Source organism: Ixodes scapularis, unplaced genomic scaffold (genome assembly GCF_016920785.2).
Source record: "Ixodes scapularis isolate PalLabHiFi unplaced genomic scaffold, ASM1692078v2 ptg000317l_1__unscaffolded, whole genome shotgun sequence".
Classification (NCBI taxonomy): Eukaryota; Metazoa; Arthropoda; class Arachnida; order Ixodida; family Ixodidae; genus Ixodes; species Ixodes scapularis.
This window is the reverse complement of record NW_024609960.1, coordinates 630,575-639,474: the sequence shown is the minus strand read 5'-3', so window position 1 is coordinate 639,474 and position 8,900 is coordinate 630,575. Positions and strand designations below refer to the sequence as shown.

Genomic DNA, 8,900 nt, shown 5'->3' with positions numbered 1-8,900 from the left:
CATCACGCCGCCCACCAGGACATTAAGTCGTCCACGTCATGCGCCTGAAGCCGTACTACGCTCGATAGGACTGTGAATGTGTTCCAAATGACTCCTTAGTTTATCGTTCTTTTTTATTTTGTTTTGTTTTGTGTTGCATCGGGGCGATCTACTTTTTAAAGGGGGGAGTAATGCCGCGCGCGCAGCTGGCTAAGTAGGCGGCGCGCGCGTGGCCTAACGATTATCGTACATGCCTCTCACGCGAAAAGGCAGGGTTCGATTCCTGGGAGCGACGTGTCTTTTGCTTATCCCTGAAACTTATTGTTCTGGTAATTTCGAGATTCCTGATTGTTCTGTGCGTCGAACTTTCTACGCAGATTATTCCAGAAGCCCACTCGTGTACATAAGTGGCTTCGCGTTGCGAGCCAGGGCCAGTTTCGCCCCAGCGTTCGACTCTGCTCTTCCGCCGACTTCGACGCCCGCGACGCTCTGCTGTAATCTTCTGTTTGCTTTCGTTTATTTTAGGGCACAAGTTCGCCCCCATTAAACTTTTCTGTTTCTCCAGTTATTCTTTGTTTCACCTCGTCATTCGTGACAATATGGGGTCGACAAATCGGCTTGCGACGCTTGTATAATCACACAAGACCGCCAGCTGATTAAATCCCGTATCATTTAGGAAAATATATTAACTTTTTCGTGCGGCAGGGTTACTAGACTTATTATTTACAGTAAAATAATTTCTCCCTGTGGGCTAGAGCTGCCTTAGAACAAAATATAACTTATTTTGTATAAAATGATAGTATTACCTTAATACAGTTAAGATTCTAGTATAAACGCAGTAAAGGCAATAACATAACATTAGTATAAATAAACACATAAGCAAAAATAACGCACTTTCAATAACGCAAACTTGTTATTCACCTTCCAGTGAAAACTAGAATATTATCACGCATATTTACATATGTGGACGCAACTGCACATGGATAACGACGAAGAACGAGATTCCATTCTATCACAAGATTTAAATAAATAAAAAAAACGACTGCGACACTTTATTTGCGTTCTACATGACGAAGAAAATTCGTAAATAAGTTTCTACTCACCTGTCGATTTTATCCGTACGTCCCACAATATCCGTCACGAAACCATTTGAACACGGGCTCCAAGAAATCTCTCTGCCGAGAGAAAGGTCTATCGGTAAATTACCATGTGCCATCGTTGGCTAGTTGCGACACGTCACTCAAACCGTAGCCGGACTTGTTCCGCGAACCCACGTAAATGTCGTAGTATCAAGCGAAAACAAAGGAACTACCCGAGACTGCGGCGACAAGAGAAAAACAACGGGAAGAAATGTATCAAAAGATCCACGCACGAGAGAAGCGGCAGCAGTGTGACAGGAAAGGCTTAACCTTGTCGACCCATCTCTTGCTCGTGTGCGTTCCCTGCGGCGATGACTGATTTTTTTTGGTTCCCTTCCTTTCTGAAATGTCTCAGCGTTCCTTTTCAGACAGTCAGCAGCTCACACACAACGCAAATTTACCAGAATTGGAGCCCGTATGAGGGAAGATGATGTCGCATCGGAGCCGGATCATTCGAAATGTGCGCGGAGCTGTGGGACTTCACATAGTCGCGCGGTTACGGGGATAACCATGAACATAAATTTGGTTCATTCAACCTTGGTAACACCTTCTATACACCAAATCATGTTTACAAACAAACCGGAGCGCCCCAGCGGACGCCATCAGCGCCGCGCATGTGCGATGGAGTGTGGGCAAGAAACTCGCCGTCGCCCTTAAACAAATCTTTGAAATGTGATGTTGTCGGCGTCGCTGTGAGTCCCCATGCCCTTTTTCGCGTTCGAATTGTTGATTCTACGTCTTTCTGGGCAATGTCCGACTACTTTAGCGGCCTCAGCAAAATTAACTAGGCTTGTTACTCCGCAAAACGTCGCGTGAGTGATGTGACATGCGGCGATTCATTCCACGTGGACGCCGCAGAATGGACGCTAAAGCCCGATTTGCATGATGAGATTTCACTCGCAATTTTCAGTCGCGACGTCGCTCGGGCTGCAAAAGCGTGAACCGTAGCTGAGATGGTCGACGTCGATACTGAAAATCGCAAGCAGAATCGGACCCAGTGAATCAGGCATAACAAATCGGTGACGGCCGCTGGTAGCAATGATCAACATCCCATTGTATCTACTGTTTACATCGAGCCTGCTTACCAACCTTCAAACTTAAGCATTTTGAGGTCTACACTTACTTCTTATCGCAAGTACCGGGCCAACATTTTGTCTACGGGCCGGTGTCCTCTAAAAGAGGAGAAAACAAGCAGAAACGTTCGAAGGAGCAGACGACAGTTCGAACGATCAAGCGGCCATTTGAACTCGGAGACGCACTGAACGAAGTCCGGCGGGGGGTCCGTACAACTTGACGGTTTTCCGGAGTTCATGTTGGAACAAAACAAATAAATCTGATGATCACAAGTATCCGTGAATTCAACCCAAAGTGCTTCCCGCCCAAGCAATCGTGGTCTGACGGTGTCTGGCTTTCCCTTTTCAAGGCACATATCCACGCTCTCGGAGGAACCGAGTACATGAAAACTGACCTGCAAACCTTTTTTGACCCTTTTGGTACAGCTCCATTCGCGGCGTTTTGACGAGAAGGCAGTTTTTTGTTTTTTATTTCTTCAAAACAACGCAGGAAGACACGTCTCAGAAGGGGACTTCCGCCCACAGCCCCAGACCGGAAGTGTGCCCGATGCGCCACCACCACGCTGTGACGTAACAGAGTGGAGTTCGTGCATATTACGTTTATATGTTATATAGATAATACATTGTACAAGACTGCGCTTTTAAAACATATATTTATGTTGATAAACCCGCTCAAACACTACTGCGTCGCACAACAATGTTTTTAAATATTTTTTTACGCAGTTGCGTTATGGCCTTCCTTCTCCGACATTGTGACGTAACCACTCAGAGCTTCTGCGGCCTTCCCTTCTAGGAGGTGTTGCCTCCGGTCGTTCGACGCGCCGGACGGCTGCTTTGGTAACTGCATTGTATTCTATGCGATACGTATGTTTCGAAGCGCAGCGTCTAGATGGCGTTCCACCGTACTCTATGGCTGAAACAGTTCGTAAATAAAAATCTAGTTGGCGCTTTGGCCGACGGGAGGCTAAAGTCCCTGCATCTGCGAAAAGTGGCGTATTCTTCTTCCCTTCTCGTCCAAAAAACCCTCTTTACCCAACACCACCTCGAGGAGAAGACCAGAACATGCGTCCAGTGACGTAACGGCAGCAGGCTGACGTGCGCCGCGCCATAGAGCTCAGCTGAAAGCTTCGCGCCCAGCTTAGAAGTTGTAGAAAAGTGGGTTTTCGCACTATTTATTTTTTATGAGCTAACATGTGAGCTGTGAACGCCGAGTGATTTAAAGAAGAAATTTTAGAACGCAGGAAAATTATTATAACGTACAATTATTGTACTGAATTGCAAGTATGCGATATCTTGAGACAGAAGGGTTATATTTTTAAGCGATACACTTTGTGGTGTAATTATATCTGAACAACACGGGAGTTGTATAAAAAAAAAATGATCCCTATGAAATGGCAATAATCGAAGTAGTAGGATTAGATAAAATGAACTACAGTAACGATCGGATAAGCGATGCAGAGGCATTCATTTCATTTCATTTTATTCACCTCAAAGGCATCCTAAGAGGAATTACATCAGGGGGATTCAAAAATTAAAAGACAAAAAAGTAATTTACATAAAGAATAGATACGAACAAGTAAAAATGACACACACGCATACAAAAAAAAAACACAAAAAAACGCTTAATATCATGTTATTGTTATGATGCAGTTTTACCATATCAAGGTTCACAGTTACACAAATTAATGCACTTCTTAAATGAAATAGGATATCGCTGAGTTACAATATGGTCGGGTAGTTTGTTTCAGTCAGTGGTGCAGAGTACTAAGAAAGAAAAGATGAAAGTGTTAGTATTTTATTTATTTATTTAGACATACTGCCGGCTGCCATTTGGCAGCCAAGGCAGGAGAGGGCACACAGGGCAACACACAAGAAGAAAACCACATTGCAAGCTAGCAAAAGGAAAAACATCTAGGACTGCACATCTAAGAAATAACGCTGTAGTGATGAGGCGAATTCCTGAACGGACGAGACATTGGTAATCTTGGCAGGAAGACTGTTCCATTCGTTAATGGATCGTACGAAAAAGTAGTTTTTTAAACATTGGGTTCTGCTGTAAGGTACCACAATAGTGTTGGAGTGCTTGTGTCGTGTGTGACGGGATGTGTTAAATTGCATAAATCTCTCGAATGAAAGGCGAGATGAGTCGTGTACAATGGTATACAAAAGCTTTAGACGATTAATTTTGCGCCGGGTTGAAAGAAGCTCAATTTTCGACCTATTGTACAAGTTAGTGATAGAACTCATTCTCCTGTACTCGTTGTAAATGAAGCGCAGGGCTTTCTTCTGTACCCCCTCGAGTCGATCAATATTAAGTTTAGTCGCAGGGTCCCAAACAACATCCGCGTATTCTAAGACAGGTCGTATTACTGTCGTGTAGATTGCTAGCTTGGTTTCAGGGGTACAGTGCTTCAGCCGCCTCTTCAATGACCATAGCTTTGCTGATGCCTTCTGAGCAGTCCAGGATATGTGGCTATTCCAACTGAGGAACTTGTAAAGGTGAGTTTGTATACAGCAGTTAAATTCCAAGGGTGACCTCTTGCGCATTACTCTCATTTGTACACTTTTCGAGCTGTTTAGCAACATTTGCCATTCGTTACACCATTGAGAAATTGAACACAGGCACTTGTTTAAATTAAGTTGGTCATTGCTTGAAGCTATTTCAGTAAAAAGCACACAGTCATCTGCGAAAAACCGGCAGTGTATACGCTCATCAACCGTCAAATCGTTTAGAAAAACAAGAAAGAGCAGCGGGCCCAGCACCGATCCTTGCGGAACGCCCGAGATAACTGATACAATTGGGGAACAAGCCCCACCTACTTCAACGAACTGATGACGGTTGCTCAAGTATGAATCCAACCATCGCAAAAGATTATCGTTTCCTAGAATCACTCTTAGCTTGATAAGTAGTTTGCTGTGTGACAGGCGATCAAAAGCCTTGGCGAAATCTAGGAATACTACATCCATTTGCCCCCCCCCCCCCCTTGTCAACGACTTTTGGAAGTTCATTTACTATATAAAGGAGCTGAGTTACCGTAGAGTAGCCACGCCGGAAACCATGCTGGCTCTCTGATAAAAAATTATTCGATTCAAAATGTGACACGAGATTACTAAATAAAAAAATGCTCTAGAACCTTGCTGCACGAGCAGAGCAAGGAAACGGGCCTATAATTCGATGCGTCATGTTTATCTCTTTTCTTATGAATGGGTATAACTTTTGCCACTTTCCACTGATTAGGTACCACCCCTCTCTCTAGCGATCTGCTATAAATTAGAAAACGAAATTTAGAACACCACTCAGCGTACCTTTTTAAAAACACATTAGGAATTTTGTCTGGACCGCAAGACTTTTTTGTATTCAAATTTAGTAACGCAGAGAAGATTCCCTCCTCTGATAGTTGTATGTCTGGTACGTGAGCGAGTTTAATCGAGAACTCAGGAACGAAGCTGTCACTTGTGGTGTACACAGAGGCAAAGTAGTCGTTAAATATCTTCGCGATTGAACTATTATCAACGAATTCCCTCCCATGTTGAATGATCTTGTTAACTGAGTGTCTTGAACCCGATATATGCCTCCAAAACTTCTGGGGATCGTTACGAAGGAAGTTCGACATTTTAACGTTGAAATACTCATACTTGGAATTCTTAATGAATGTTCTCAATTTATGACGTAAGGCAGTCAATTCTATTTTTTTTCCGCGTTTTCTGCTTAGCCTATTGGCTTTCCTTTTTGATTTGTAAAATCTCCCTTGTGATCCATGGGTTATTCTTTTTAGTTCGCTTCCTACGAGATGGCACAAATCTTTCTATACACGTGTGCACCGCATTTTGAAAAGTGCACCATAGTTCGTCTATATCGCATCCCGGAACTGAAGCCCTATCAGCAAATCTGTCGAACGATAGCTCGAGGTAATCTATTATACTTTCGTCTTGTGCTCTATTATAGTCCTTAAACTTTGCTCTCTTATCAAGACAACGTTTGGGGACAAGTCCCGGACAATCAAAAACAACCATATGGTGGTCGGATAAACCCTCTGTGACCACACAGTGATCATCGGCAACATACAAATTCTGAGAAACAAAAACAAGATCAAAGATCGAACTAGTAGAATCTGTGATGCGAGTGGGACTTGACACTATTTGTGTTAGGTTATATGCGAAGGCGATATCAATTAAAGCATCTGAATGTTTACAAGAGGCCACTGTGGTCATCGAAGGCCAATCGATGTTTGGGAGGTTGAAGTCACCCCCATAATTATATTCATGAAACTCTTAGATTGCTCTTGTAAGAAGTCTTGAAGTTCATACATCACAGCTATGCCAGCACTTGGTGGCCTGTAAACAGCTCCAACAAGAAGAAATGAGTTACAGAGAAAAAGTTTCACCCATAGAACTTTAGCTGTGAACTTCGCATTTAGCTGGAAAAAATCGATGCTATTTTTAATAACGATTGCGACCCCCCCTCCTCGGGAGGAACGGTCCTTACGAACAATTTTATAAGACTGCGGAACAATCTCAATATCAGATATACTATCCGTGAGCCAAGTCTCAGTAACTATTATTATATCGGGGTCATAACTGAGAATTATATCTTCGATTTCAACCGTTTTATTTACAATGCTTCTAGCATTTAAGTTAATTAATCTAAGCGCTTTATTAGCTACGGTGCGGGGATTATTAGTTACAGTACAAGGATTATTTTCGGGAGCAGTTGACGGAAACCGGTCTAAAACTGGGGGGGGGGGGGAGGATACTGGCCCGTAGTCAATTAGTATCTTCGTGCCTGGTATAGTTTAGTGGCACTCTTTTGTTCGCACTGTCATCCCAGCGAAAGGCCTTGCCATTTATTTTTATTTTGTCGAAAGATAAGATAACTTTATCGCCATTTTTTCGTAGGTCTTCGGAACTTTCCCATAGCTTTTTTCGAATTTGTTGCAGTCGTGGGGAAACATCTTCCGAAATGCTATAAGCCGAACCCTTCAGAAGCCGGCAACTGGTCAAAATTTTAGTTTTGTCCCTACCATCAGGCAGTTTAAGAATGATTGGCCTGGTTTTGTTTGGGCTTTTCCTGCCCAGTCGATGTATTCTTTCTACTCCAGCAGTTCGAACTTTCAGGATACTTTGAAACACATCCTTCTCCACAAAGTTTTCAAGAAAGGTGTTATCCTCATCCGTTGATTCGTGAATTCCGCACACAATCAAGTTATTACGTCTGCTCCGGTTTTCTAAGTCATCAATTTTAGCCATTAGAAAGTTGACATTCCTGTCAAGAGACAAGATCTTATCCTGGAAGGCCGTCACAGTTGCTGTCAGCTCGGTCAGGCTGTCCACTCTTTGTTCGATTGTGGTCAGTCTCCCGTTTCTGCTATTAGTGAGTCCGTCATAGCCTTCCCTTCTTTGATATCTTTCACGTCTCTGGCGATTATCTGCAGCTGTTCCGTAAGCTGAGCCATGTCGGGTCCAGGATTAGACTCGACGTCACCGCTCAACATGAGAAGCATACTAAATACACTCCTACAAAGGCGAATAACATCGCACAATGGCCGTGGGCACGGCAACTCGAACAGACAAACATCATTGCTACTATAGCACTGTTCGTAACGTTCGTCTCTTACCTGGACGAAAAGAGCGAAAGGGCTGTTTAGGCGCATAGTCCTGGTGGGGTCGCCGTGCCTACTGACGAGTCCCAAGTGTGGGCGTAGTTTTGTATCCAGCGTTGACTGCGATGACGTTATCGATGGGGCTTGCCGAAGTTGTCGATGCAAAAAATTGTCCGCCGTGGGATTGTTGATTGTTGCTTTGTCAGCGCGTACTGGCGTGGTCCAAAGCGATACGCAGTCCCGGTTCGTCGCAGGTCGTTCGATGACTGTTCCTCGCCCAGTTGCGAGAATCGGAAAAGCCACTTGCACCGCCAGTATCTGGACGAAAAGAGCGAAAGGGTTGTTTAGGCGCATAGTCCTGGTGGAGTCGCTGTGCCCACTGACGAGTCCCAAGTGTGGGCGTAGTTTTGTATCCAGCGTTGACTGCGATGACGTTATCGATGGGGCTTGCCGAAGTTGCCGATGCAAAAAATTGCCCGCCGTGGGATTGTTGATTGTTGCTTTGTCAGCGCGTACTGGCGTGGTCCAAAGCGATACGCAGTCCCGGTTCGTCGCAGGTCGTTCGATGACTGTTCCTCGCACAGTTGCGAGAATCGGAAAAGCCACTTGCACCGCCAGTATCTGGACGAAAAGAGCGAAAGGGTTGTTTATAGGCGCATAGTCCTGGTGGAGTCGCCGTGCCCACTGACGACTCCCAAGTGTGGGCGTAGTTTTGTATCCAGCGTTGACTGCGATGACGTTATCGATGGGGCTTGCCGAAGTTGTCGATGCAAAAAATTGTCCGCCGTGGGATTGTTGATTGTTGCTTTGTCAGCGCGTACTGGCGTGGTCCAAAGCGATACGCAGTCCCGGTTCGTCGCAGGTCGTTCGATGACTGTTCCTCGCCCAGTTGCGAGAATCGGAAAAGCCACTTGCACCGCCAGTATCTGGACGAAAAAAGCGAAAGGGTTGTTTAGGCGCATAGTCCTGGTGGAGTCGCCGTGCCCACTGAAAGGGTTGAATCCTGCGGGAATTATCTAATATAGATGATATAAAATTGGCAGCCCGGCAGTAAGTAGATTGAAAATCGGAATCTGACTAATATACATCTTGAAAAAAAACAAAAACAA

The 8,900-nt window shown here is 44.5% G+C and overlaps 1 pseudogene; it reads right to left on the bottom strand.

The window, feature by feature from the left end:
* Positions 1-6,955: 6,955 nt before the first annotated feature.
* On the bottom strand, positions 6,956-7,824 carry LOC115319092 (annotated as a pseudogene).
* Between the last annotated feature and the right edge of the window lie 1,076 nt (positions 7,825-8,900).